At 38.6% G+C, this 12,673-nt stretch overlaps 1 protein-coding gene across 2 annotated transcripts in view; it reads right to left on the reverse strand.

Moving 5' to 3' along the window:
* CCDC39 (coiled-coil domain 39 molecular ruler complex subunit) overlaps positions 1-12,673 on the reverse strand; it is a 260,910-nt gene that overhangs the window by 134,517 nt on the left and 113,720 nt on the right. For both annotated transcript variants that reach the window (XM_054682367.2, XM_003310126.6), the window contains one exon: positions 7,630-7,692. The gene's annotated coding sequence lies outside the window, so the exon portion shown is untranslated. The remainder of the gene's footprint in view (positions 1-7,629; positions 7,693-12,673) is intronic.

Raw genomic sequence — 12,673 nt, forward strand, 5'->3', positions numbered from 1 at the left:
TGTCTCTTCAGAGTCTACACAGAAAGCATTGAACTCTGGCGATGAGGACTAGCAGTTGATGGGGTGAAGGAGAGTGAAAGAATAGAAAGTTCAAGCACAGTTAGGTTGGTGAGGAACTAAGGAAGGAAGGAGGTGGAAGGGTTGGAGGGATTTGGTACACAGATGGCAAGGGTACCTAGGGGAACGGAGCCTTCGTGAATCCAAATGGGCTTACCAAGACAGAGCAGTGAGATCAGTCGGGGATTTTCAGTATAAAGTGGGTGACAGGTCAAAACAAACAAACCAAAAAAGCAAACCCACGACGGAAAGTAACTCGTAATTTCAGTCCTCTTAGAACCCAGCGCTAAGCGAGGAAACCACAGGTCTCCTAAAGATTCGGGATGGCTCATCTTCTGAAGTTCAAACACTGACTCCTCACTACGGCTTTCTTTTCAGGATGTCCTTCTCCCGCCTCCACACTCACTACCAAACAAACATAGAAATCTACTACTGTTCTCCCCATGCACTCCATTTTCTTCCAATCTGAGAGCCATTTGTGTGTATAATTGAAAATTAGCAGTGCAGCTGTTTGAAGAGAGTAATTTATCACAGCGCATTGTTCGTGCCTGACACTTTAGACCTGGCTCTAACAAGCCAGTGGTTACTGGGGGTTGAGCTACAGAAAGTGATTCGGCTGTAATGCTGCGTTTCCCCTGCTTTGTTGCTAATTGTAGCCTCTTTTTCTCCATTGAATTGGGAGTTGAGTAAAAGAGCTTGTTTGCTCTGTGCGGTGAGGCTGCCAGGGCCGCTTGGGCTATTATCACAAGATACTCTTGATCTTTTGAAAAGCAGGAAATAGAATTTTTCTCCAACAGGGAAAGTAATTTGCGATGCGTCCATTAGTTCTTCATTAAAGCAAGATTAAATTGCACGGCAAATCACATCTGTGTTTGGATGATTAAAGGGTGGCATTTTAGAGGCCAAAACTAATTACTAGTCAAAATGAATGGGAGTGAAAAAACAGTCATGTTTTTACATTAGATAGTGTGGCTTGTAATTAGATTCAAGCTAATTCCACTATTTCTTCTCTTTTAATGAGATGAGCCTGTCCTCATCTTTTTCTAGGCCATGCTAACAGCCCCAAATGTATAATTTTGATAATCCTAAGAGTTTACTTTATTGAAATTTCTTTGCTACCTGCCACAAGTGACTGTTCTCTCCAGTGGTACTTCATTACATAGAAACACAAGCTACTCGGCAATGTAGTTTACAATATAAGTCATTCCTAGAGGAAAAAGAGTAATCTTAAATGAATATGTATAAATGTATATATGTAAGAATGTATATTTTTAAATGTTATTGAAATTAGCCATCTCCAGAAATTTGTGCTAAACAAATCCTTCTCAGTTGGGCAACTACAAGTATTTTTAGTAATGTGGAATAAGAGTAAGATATTTGCATACAACAGAGTGTTGAAGTGTTCTAAATTCAGTGTGCATTGGGTGTTGGTTTTTTTTCCCTTGCTTTGTGATATAATTTTTCCTCTTATCTTCAGGATGTTTTTACCTTTTCCTATGACTAAGGCATGTTATGATGGATTCCCTTCTAGGTTCGACTTTTCTTTTTATTAAAAACACACATTAGGCTGGGCATGGTGGCTCACACCTATAATCCCAGCCCTTTGGGAGGCCGAAGGGGGTGGATCACAAGGTCAGGAGTTCAAGACAAACCTGGCCAAGATGGTGAAACCCCCATCTCTACTAAAAATACAAAAATTACCTGGGCATGGTGGCATGAGCCTGTAATCCCAGCTACTCGGGAGGCTGAGGCAAGAGAATTGCTTGAACCAGGGCGGCAAAGGTTACAGTGAGCCAAGATGGAGCCACTGCCACTCCAGCCTTGGTGACAGAGTGAGTTCCGTCTCAAAACAAACAAACAACAACAACAACAACAACAAAAACACATTAGAAATTAAAAGCATTGCATTAAGAAAAAGAAACAAAATCTGAGACTCTTTAAGGAATCCTGATATTTCTCAAAAGTAGATTAAATTTGCTCTCAGAAGTCTGTTTTCAGTTTTTGGTGGTGGGAAATGGTAATTTCTGAAGAAAACTACAGATCATATTTAGATAAGTTATTGAAGGAAAGAGAGGAGTAGACAGGCATTTACTTTGAACTAGGTGCTCTTGGACATATTGCCTCATTAGAAACATCTTAGAAGGACAAGAATCCATTTGGTTTCCGAGACATGGTATTTGAATACACCAGCTTTAGTGACCTTGGTAAAGTAGGCAACACAGTTTTGCCTTTCAAGAAATTAACTGGACTTTGACATCAGAATTCCCAAATCCTGAGATCGTGCCGCTGCACTCCAGCCTGGGTGACAGAGCAAGACTATGTCTTAAAACAAAACAAAACAAAATTCCCAAATCTCTCATAATGAAGGCATTATTTTAACAATACTCTTTGTGGAAAATTTTCCATTGCATCTTCAAAGATTGCACTTTCTTCCTCAGTGTATTTCCAGAGCTTCACATCCTTTATGGAAATAAGATAAATGAATGATTGAACACAAAAGATATATAAATGAATGACTGAGGAAAGCAATTTTTACAAATCACATTTTCTTTAGTACTTTTTCAGTGAAATTTATGAAACATGGGCTGTTCTTCCTACCGTAATATTGGAAGATGCATATTAATATAGGAAGAAAATCATAGTATACAGCATTTTAAAACGAGTGGTTTACATGTGATGCCAAAACCAAAATAAGAACAGGAACATGATTCCTGAGATCTAGAAACTGTACCAAATACATGGGTTTTAGATTAACCATTTATTTATCCCTTTATGCACTTTTTCATTAATTCCATTTTTAGATGAATTTTATTAGTTTAATTCCATTCTTAAACTTTTCATGCTACAGTTTCCACACAACCAACACTTTATACATGACTTTTCCTAAGACGATAATAATTCCTATCCCAGTTCCTGTTTGGCATCTTTTTTCCTATTTCAGTTCCCTGTTCCTAATCTTCTGCATCTTGTCAAAAGTGCCACAATGGCACAGATAGGCATTCAAAGTCTTTTCTGGTACAAAGCAGGAGATGTACAGAGCAACAAATAGAGGCAGTCACAATGGGATGTTTCTATACTGGTTGTTCATGCGTGTGGTTCTTTGACTGCACTGCAGGTAACTAGAGATCATTTCATTTGATAACAATACAAGAAAATGGGTAAACCAAAGTTTGTGTTCCCTGGTTCCACATGAACCATTGTTGCTCTTATTAGCCATCTCAGGAGAGGGTTCTGAGTTTGAATGGTTTCTCAGCCAAGTGTCATTAGAAAGGCATTTGTAGTCAGCAGCCTTCACTGGACCTATGGAGTGCTCCTTTTCCAGGGACTTCAGGGTAGTGCATAAATAACACAAGAGACATGTTTCTTACTTTTAAAAAATCTGAACTGAGGATCTTTGTTGGTGATTTTAAAAAGAATCTACTGGTCGAGTGCTGTGGCTCACTCCTATAATCCCAGCACTTTGGGAGGCCAAGGCGGGCGGATCACGAGGTCAAGAGATAGAGACCATCCTGCCAACTTGGCAAAACCTCATCTCTACTAAAAATACAAAAAGTAGCTGGGTGTGGTGGCACATGCCTGTAGTCCCAGCTACTTGGGAGGCTGAGGCAGGAGAATCACTTGAAGCCAGGAGGCAGAGGTTGCAGTGAGCTGAGATCACACCACTGCACTCCAGCCTGGTGACAGAGCAAGACTCTGTCTCAAAACGAACCTATCACTTACTACACATAATATTAAAGTCTCTTTCTTATGACTGAGGCCTTTGAAAGCTGTGAAGTAACAATAACTGTTGTCATTCTACAAACATTCTACAAATACTTATTAAGGGTCTACTGGGCGCCAGGAACTGTTCTAGGTGCTGGGGATATAGCAGTGAATAAAACAAAGTTCTTCCCTCATTGAGCCTATAAAACATAGAAACAAGTAGCAATAATAACTTTAACATTGTTTTAAAGAAGGATTAAGAGGCCTTTAAAACACAATATACGGAGGAACATTACGTGGCTTATTGAGCATGCCACACCCATTGTCACTTCTTTATGAAGAAGTCCAATTTAGATGCAAAAATCATTACAAAGTGTGGCTTTGTTTTCATCACTGCTGCTCACCTCAACTCACCTGGGAGACAGGGACAATGACTGAATGAACTGTGAAGAGGGTGGAAGACCAATTGTCCTTCTGTTAGGCAGCAACAGGTTGAAAGGAAGAAGCACTCATTGCCCAAATCACCCCACTCCTGTGTGCCATTAACTCTCTCCTCAGGGATTGAAGGCTGGTTGGGAAAGACAGATCTGGGTAAAGGGTCAAATGGGAACTAGGCAAAAGTCAGAACCGAACTATGTATTTTTTATAAGGCCCAGCAAGTTTCCCTGAGGTCAAACAATTTGGCAGAGTTCCAGAATCCCTTCTGTGTTTCTGTTTGTTCCAGGCTGTGGGACTGAAGCACTCCCTGCCAGTCCTCCTCTGCAACTCACCTTTGATGATACAGAATGGGTGCTAGGAAAATTCATCCTAAAGTTTTCTGTGCTGTGTTCTTTCCAACTACCTGCTTCCAAAGGAGAAATATCTGTTAGTTCCCAAGCACAAGTACCACTTAAGATCCTGAAGCCCATTTGGATGTGATTATTTTCCAGTTATTAGCTTACTCAGAAGAACTGTGAACACAAATAACTTCTCTGTGTATCCTCAGAGAACAAAAGGACATAAGCATTAAATTGTGGCATAAGTAACTTGTTTTAGAGATATTTTTAAAATGTAATTATTACGATGCCTGGCTACAGTGGACTGTGGGAAGGGGTTGAACTCAGTAAACACTGTGACAAGGATTGCATCTCTCAACTTGAACCCCAGATTGTTTGATGAGACACAAAGCCAACAGGCTAGGATGGGAAACTTTCTGAACAAATTACTTCTTTTATTTTTTTAATTTCTCTTTTATTTACTAGTCTCTCAAGGAGTGGAGGAAGTAAGGAAAGGAAATGACAAAGATAATATCCAGGCAAGTACGAGAGTTTTCCTGTACTAAAGATACTCTAGGCAAAACTTTGTCACCAATGAAACTATTGGCAAGTCTCAAGGAAAAGATATTAATGTGGCTTTCCAAGACCAACCTGCTAGGGTACCTACTGGGCAGGGAGAGGGAAGGAGGTTTAAGTGTGTGGAATTACTGTTAAAGGAATGGAAGCCAAAAGTGCTTCAGCCACCCTTGCATCAGTTACACTATCTTATACATGTATAATACGATACCACTTTGGACCACAAAAATATTAACTGTATACATATAAGCAGATAGAGTTAAGGATGTGTGTGTGTGTATATAATATACAGTTATATATAGAAATATGTGTAGGTTTGTGTGTGTATGCATGTGTAAAACCCTATATATAGGATTAAAGATATAGATATAACTATAGATATACAGTACAGATCTAGCTGTGCACATTGACCTAGTGGTGGGGAGGGGAGCAAATATGGAAGACTTCCTAGGGTTTTTATTTTAACATTTTGGCTTGTATTATTAGCCTACAATGTCTATGCTTTGCTTTTTCTTCTTTAAGAGCAGAAGGAGGGTGGTTTGTCTCTCAGACCACACTGAACAATTGGAGAGCATCCTGTGTACCAAGCTCTTGGCGGCAGCAGACTTGTGAAAAGTACACCACTAGCTCAGTTTCTTACGCTCTGGGAAAAGCTCTCAGGAGGCAATCCCTTCCTTCTATATACCTCACCTCTTTCCCCGCTTCTGTAGGCCTAACCCAGAGTTAGAATCTGGGGACAGACCTGGCTGGAGCCTGGAACAGGGACCCCACTGCTTCCACTGTGCAGAACAAAAAGGGCACTGCAGAGACACTCAGTGATGCCAGAGGAATTGACCTAACCCACCAAAAGCTGCCCTGACCTTCTCTTAACAAACAGCCTGAAGCGAGCAATATCCCTGTCTTCAAAACAACTTTTAAAATGCTTGCATAACAGAAAGAAGGCAAGTGTGCCTAGAATAAAAACCAGCTAAGGGAGAAATTACATAGCACTGGCTTAAACATTGTGTGAACTGGTTTCAGGAAGAGAACTCCAATATATTTCTTATATATTTCACACACATTAAAAGGAGGGCTGAAAAGACATTACACAGATTATAAATTCCACTTGTCATTGGTATATATAAGTGAGAAATAAATAGTTGTGTCAGCATTTTTGTTTCAATCCTTTGATCTCTAATCCTCACAACCTTCTGTTTAGCAGCTAAGAGAGCTGTTAAGAGAAAGTAAAAGCAACTTTTTCAAGTCACATACAGTTCAGCTAGTTTAAAACTAAAGTCTGTCAAACACAAATCCCATACACATTCTCCTCAACACACAATTTCTCCAAAAGGAAGCTACTGCTTTATGTAAATAAAGTGAGAATTATGATGATGATGCAATTAAATGTAATTTTGGCTATTATTTATAGCTAAACAGAGTAACTTCCAGAGTAGCTGAAGTTTTGTCCTCTGTGGCAGAGATACAGAGCAGAACTGAAGCCAGACTCTGCATGGAGACTGGGGAAAAGTAATGTTCAGCAACCTTACCAACTGTAAGATAAAAATAAAGCAAATTATTTTGTTAAAAAAACCCCACAAAATTATCTATATCCCCACATTCAGAAATAAGTACTCTTTACATTTTGATTTATTTCCTTCTAGCTTTTTAAAATGTGAATGTTTTCTTTGTTTGCCATTAGGCTGTTACTATATTAACTGATTTTTGTGTTTGCTTTAAAAATTTTAAAGATAATACAGGCAAAAACAGTGAAAAACTAAATGTCTTTCAACAAATGATGGTACTCATAAGGAATCTAAGTAGCTATTAAAAATAATAAAACAGATCTGTATGAAGTGACTTGTAAAGTTGTCTAGGATATATAGTGAAGTGGAAAAAGCAAAATACTGAACAATATCGAGTGTATGATCCCAATAAAGCAAAAAGAAACTATGTAGCTATGTGCATGCATGTATATGTGTACATGTATTATCCACTCCCCATATATGTTTGTGTGGTCATAGAAAAAAAGACTAGAACAGTGGTTGTCTCTGTTATAGTAAATATATGTGCTATGAATGAATGTATGTGCCCACCATAAAATTCATTTGTTGAGACCCTAACCCCAGTGTGGTCATATTTGGAGTAAGAAAATTATTAAGTTTAAATGACATCATAAGTGTGGGGTCTGGATTTGATAGGATTAGTGACCTCATAAGAAGAGAGACCAGAGAACTCGCCCTCTCCCTCTCTCCTTGTGCATATACCAAGGAAGTGTTCTGTGAAAACACACAGAAAAGGCAGCTGTTGACAAGTCAGGAAGAAAGCCCTCATCAGAAATTGAACCTTGCCAGAACCTTGATCTTGGACTGTCTAGCTTCCAGACCTGTGAGAAAATAAATTTCTGTTGTTTAAGCCACCCAGTCTGCAGAATTTTGTTAAACAGCTCAAACAGACTAAGACAATGTATTTCCTTTGAAACACAAAAATAAAGAACAATTATTTTTTAAAAACAATCCTTGTGCATTGTAGACATTTTGGGGAAAAAAATGAAAAATCTTACCCTAAATTTCACTCTTCTAGGATCAGCCACTGTTAACAGGTACAGAACCTTCTAGTCTTTCCTCTGTGTATACAAACATATGTATATATTTTTTACCACCATGAGACCATACAGTTCATACCGTTTCAACATTTGCTATAAGAAAAAAAAATTATCACAACTTTCCATTCTTTTAATATTCTTGTCTAACATTATTTTTATATGTTCTATATACAGAGAAGCATATAGAATGGTGCTTTGACTTGAATGTATCCCCAAAACAGTATGTGTTGGAAATTTAATCCCCAAGTGCAACACCATTGAGAGGTGAGGCCTAATGGAAACTATTTAGGTCATGAGAGCTCCACACTCATGAATGGATTAATGTCAATTATAAAATAGCTTGAGGCTGCGGGTTCAATCTCTTGCTCTTTCTCATCCTCTTTTCGCCCTTCCACCACGGGATGATGCAGCAAGAAGGCCCTTGCTAAATGCAGGCCCTTCAATCATGGACCTCCCAGAACCATGAGCCACTAAATTTCTGTTCATTATGGATTACCCAGTCTCAGGTATTCTGTTATAGCAACACAAAATGGACTAAGACAGATGGATATATTATAGCTTATTTTAAATAGAAAGAAGAGACTATTATTTTGCTGGTCACAAGAGTTCTATTTCCCACCCTCCTGCAACTTTTCTAGACCTTACCCTGATCTCCCTCCCTCTAAGTGACCAGTGATGAGCTATAGGACCATGTCATAAGCAGCCACCAAAAGAAAATCATTCACTCTATGAATCTTCTTGATAATATGCTAGTGGTTGCAGATCTCTTTCATAGAATATCCTTCTATACATTTGTCAAATAAAAACAAATCTGGACTCAGTAAGAAGAGATTTTATTCAAAAAGATTACTGTAAGGGGAGATTATTGTAAGGAAACTATTGCAGTGTGGGAGAAGGACTATCGTAACAGGAAGAATGCTCTGACCATGAGATCTGCAAGCATCTCAAAAGTTAGGCAAAAAAAAAAAAGAAAAAAGAAAAAGATTTTTTTTCTTTTTCAGAGAGGAATAAACAAAGCTAGGAAGAGCCAGGTGTGAGAAAGTAGAATAAAAGATGGTGCGATCAGATAGTATATGAGAGAATGCCTGACCTCGAGACCAGCTTATTCTAAAGGGGCATTGTATGCTAGCCCAGGCTGAGGGTGGGCCAAAGTTCAGGGTCCTGGAGGAAGGAAAGAAGCTTAACCAAAGTTTGAATACCAAGACTTTTGTTCCAATTGATCAATGGGACAAGCAGTTTAGCTAATCATTTATGAGGCTAAAAAAAGAAATTTTGAGGATCTATGTCGGGCCTTGTTATAGGTAAACAAAGGAGGCATCTGTAAGTCTTTTTATATTATTATTTTATTTTTATTTTTATTTTTATTTTTTTGAGACAGAGTCTTGCTCCGTTGCCCAGGCTGGAGTGCAGTGGTGCAATCTTGGCTCACTGCAAACTCCACCTCCCAGGTTCACGCCATTCTACTTCCTCAGCCTCCGGAGTAGCTGGGACTACAGGCGCCTGCCACCACGCCCGGCTAATTTTTTCTATTCTTAGTAGAGACGGGGTTTCACCGAGTTAACCAGGATGGTCTCCATCTCCTGACCTCATGATCCGCCCTCCTCGGCCTCTCAAAGTGCTGGGATTACAGGCGTGAGCCATCGCGCCCAGCCTATTATTATTATTATTTTAAACAGAGTCTCGCTCTGTCACTCAGGCTGGAGTGCCGTGGCACAATCTCAGCTTACTGCAACCTCCACCTCCCTGGTTTAAGCAATTCTCGTGCCTCAGCCTCCCATGTAGCTGGGATTACAGGCACACACCACCACGCCCAGCTCACTTTTGTATTTTCAGTAGAGACGGGGTTTCACCATGTTGGCCAGGCTGGTCTCGAACTCCTGACCTCAAATGATCCACCCACCTCAGCCTCCCAAAGTGCTGGGATCACAGGCGTGAGCCACTATGCCTGGCCTCTGTAAGTCTTATTGAGTCATTTTCCAGAACATAAAGAGTGGGGGGATTTCTTACCCTTTACTGTTTTTCTGGCTCAGGTGAAATTAAACATTGTGAAATTTTGCAAATAAGGTTAAAGTCAGTTACTGGGTACCCTCAGTATTGTGTTGGGCATATTCCGTAAATATTTTATAACAATCCCATAAAGTACATGCTATAGTAAATCCTCATTTTCATAAATAGAAACTAGCTCAAGGAGGTAACATTCTCAATGTTACAAGACTAGTAAGTGAACACAGAATTCACTCAAACTCAATTCTTTGTAATTCACTCAGTTCTCAACACTGTACTGCTTTCATCAAAGTTACATGGAAAATATTTGTAACTGGAAAGTTAGTAGTTTCCTTGGAATGTAAACAATCGAATTATCTTGGAGTTTATATAGTCTAAGTGGAAGGTGACTTGGAGAAATGAAACTTATGTGATAGAAAAAAAATACAGATTTACACATCAAACTATCTGGCTCTGAGTCCTAGCTGCATCATTTCCTGAGGAAGAAATTTTGGGTGAGTTACTTAATTTAGTTGAGTCTCAGGTTCCCTACCTTTGTGGGGAAGAGGTTATAACAATATCTGCCTCACAGGAGCATTTCAAGGTTTCTCTAATTTGTTCGGGTATATTACCTGCTTTGCAAATTACAAAACACCAGTAAAAAATTAGTGAGTTAACCTTTATTTTCCTTCCTAATTATTGACCAACCAAACTTCAGAGGGTGCTATTAACAAGATTAAAGCTCATCAAAGTTAGCTAGAACGTTCTATAGAGTTGTTGACATGTTAAGTTGAAGCTGTTATTTACTTCTACAGATGAATATGTAGAACATTTCTAACAGGAGAATGATCCAGGGCTAATAATTTAAACCTGACAGGGTCACCTGAGATTGCAGTGCTTCATATGCAGAAGATGCATGAAACAATTGGATAAAAAGAAACAGGGAAGCTTACAGAACCCTTGACCAATAACACTGTGTATAAAAGCCAGGAGTGCTTTACTGAGATAGTGAAAAGATATGCCTCTAGTCATAATATAGCAATGCACTCAACCCTCATTACACAGTGCTGCCTACAAATGTTGTTAGAGTTTATTCTAACTCTGTTTCCATTATAATAAAGCCCCACTTTTGAGGATTTGTAATTCAGCCAAAATAATTTGCTACAGGAATGTTTCAAAAGACCTTTTTATAACCCTTTGAATAAACCCCAACATTAGAAATTCTAAACAATAAAGACCCTGCCACTTCTAAAGCAGTTGTTGTTGGATGAGTGTTAAATTTTTGGTCACGTGGGCTTTATTTCTATTACATGAAGTTCTTCTAGATCACATCTTACTTTAGTTAATAGGCACTAATAGGAAATGGAGGGCTTCAAAACAGATTTCTTTGGTACACTTTTTATTAAGGGAATGAACAAAAAAGGCATTTGAATATAAAGAAAAAAAGTTAAGCATGTTTGCTAGGAAGTCAATCTAGCCCTGAAAATTTAGATTTACAATATGAAATTTTTACTTTGCCTAAACCATATAATAAAAGCCATGTGCCTAGGGAAGTTCATTAAATTTTTTAAGGTACTAAGCGAATGATGGGAAATACTGTAATAGAAAGGTCACTTAATCCAGGATTTTCAAACTTCGTTCCTAGGAACATCAGATGTTAACAGTTGGCCCACGCCCAAACAAAAGAAACTAAAGAAAATAAACAGGCCAGGTGCAGCAGTTCACTTCTATAATCCCAGCACTTTGGAAGGCCAAGTGGGCGGATCACTTGAGGTCAGGAGTTCGAGACCAGCCTGGCCAACATGGCAAAACCGTGTCTCTACTGAAAATAACAAAAATTGGCCAGCCAGGATGGCATGCACCTGTAAGCCTAGCTACTCAGGAGGCTGAGGCAAGAGAATCACCTGAACCCAGGAGGCGGAGATGGCAATGAGCCGAGATCATGCCACTGCACTCAAGCCTGGGTGACAGAGTGAGACCCTGTCTCAAAAAAATAAATAAATGAATAAACAATAAACAATAAAATGAATTCCATTCGTTATATAAATTTGGCTGCAAAAAAATAAGCTCTCCTTGCAAAGACAGAGAGCAACAGCATATTGAAAAGTTAGAGAGCATCGGCATATTAAAAATCCTGAGAAATACATTTAAGCCTGTTTAATATGTTTAAGTCAGTATTTCCCACATTCATTTTTACTATATGGCTTTTTTTTTTTTTTTTTGCAATCAACCACTGTTAATCAGCAAACATCAAGAATCAGTAATTTAATCTACAGAGTAGAGATTCTCTTTGACTGCTGAGAGATCATTCACTGCATCAGAATCCCTTGTTAACAATACAAATTCCAGAACCCCAACCCCAGACTCACTCACTCAGCCCGAGGAGTAAGAACCCATTCTGCATAGTGACACTCTCCGCATCCCTGGGATTATTATGCACATGAAGCATGGCAGCCACTGACCTGTTATCCAGCAGGATATCCCAAGGGTGTAAAATCGGTGGGTGCTGTTTTCTGGGATAGAATGGACACATTTTTTAAAGATAAAAATATCTTTTACTAGGAATCATTCTGTAGAGGACATATACACAAGTAAGTGTAACGCAAAAGGTGCTCTGCAAAGTGACTTTACAGAAACACAGAAAGGCCTCTGGTTGAAAAATCTCTTGTCATCAGTCACGGCAGTCAGAATTTCAATATCAGAAATTCCATTGTTCTTGGAAGTATAAATTGAAATAACTTTTCTCAAAAGCTATTTTACAATAGATGTCAAGAGACTAAAATATATAAAATGGCTTTAACTTAGTGATTCTACTTCTGGGAAAAAACACTTAAATTCAGAAAAAAACTTTTCATACAAAGAAGTTAATTGTAAACTTTTAATAGGGAACCTAAACTTCTGGCAGTGTGTAAATAAATTAGTGTATATTCATATAATGTAGTATTAGGTATTTATACTAAAATTTATAATAGCACAAAAAGCACATTGTAATGCTAATTTTAAAAGCAAAGATAGTGGT

This window comes from Pan troglodytes, chromosome 2, assembly GCF_028858775.2.
Source record: "Pan troglodytes isolate AG18354 chromosome 2, NHGRI_mPanTro3-v2.0_pri, whole genome shotgun sequence".
NCBI classification, from domain to species: Eukaryota; Metazoa; Chordata; class Mammalia; order Primates; family Hominidae; genus Pan; species Pan troglodytes.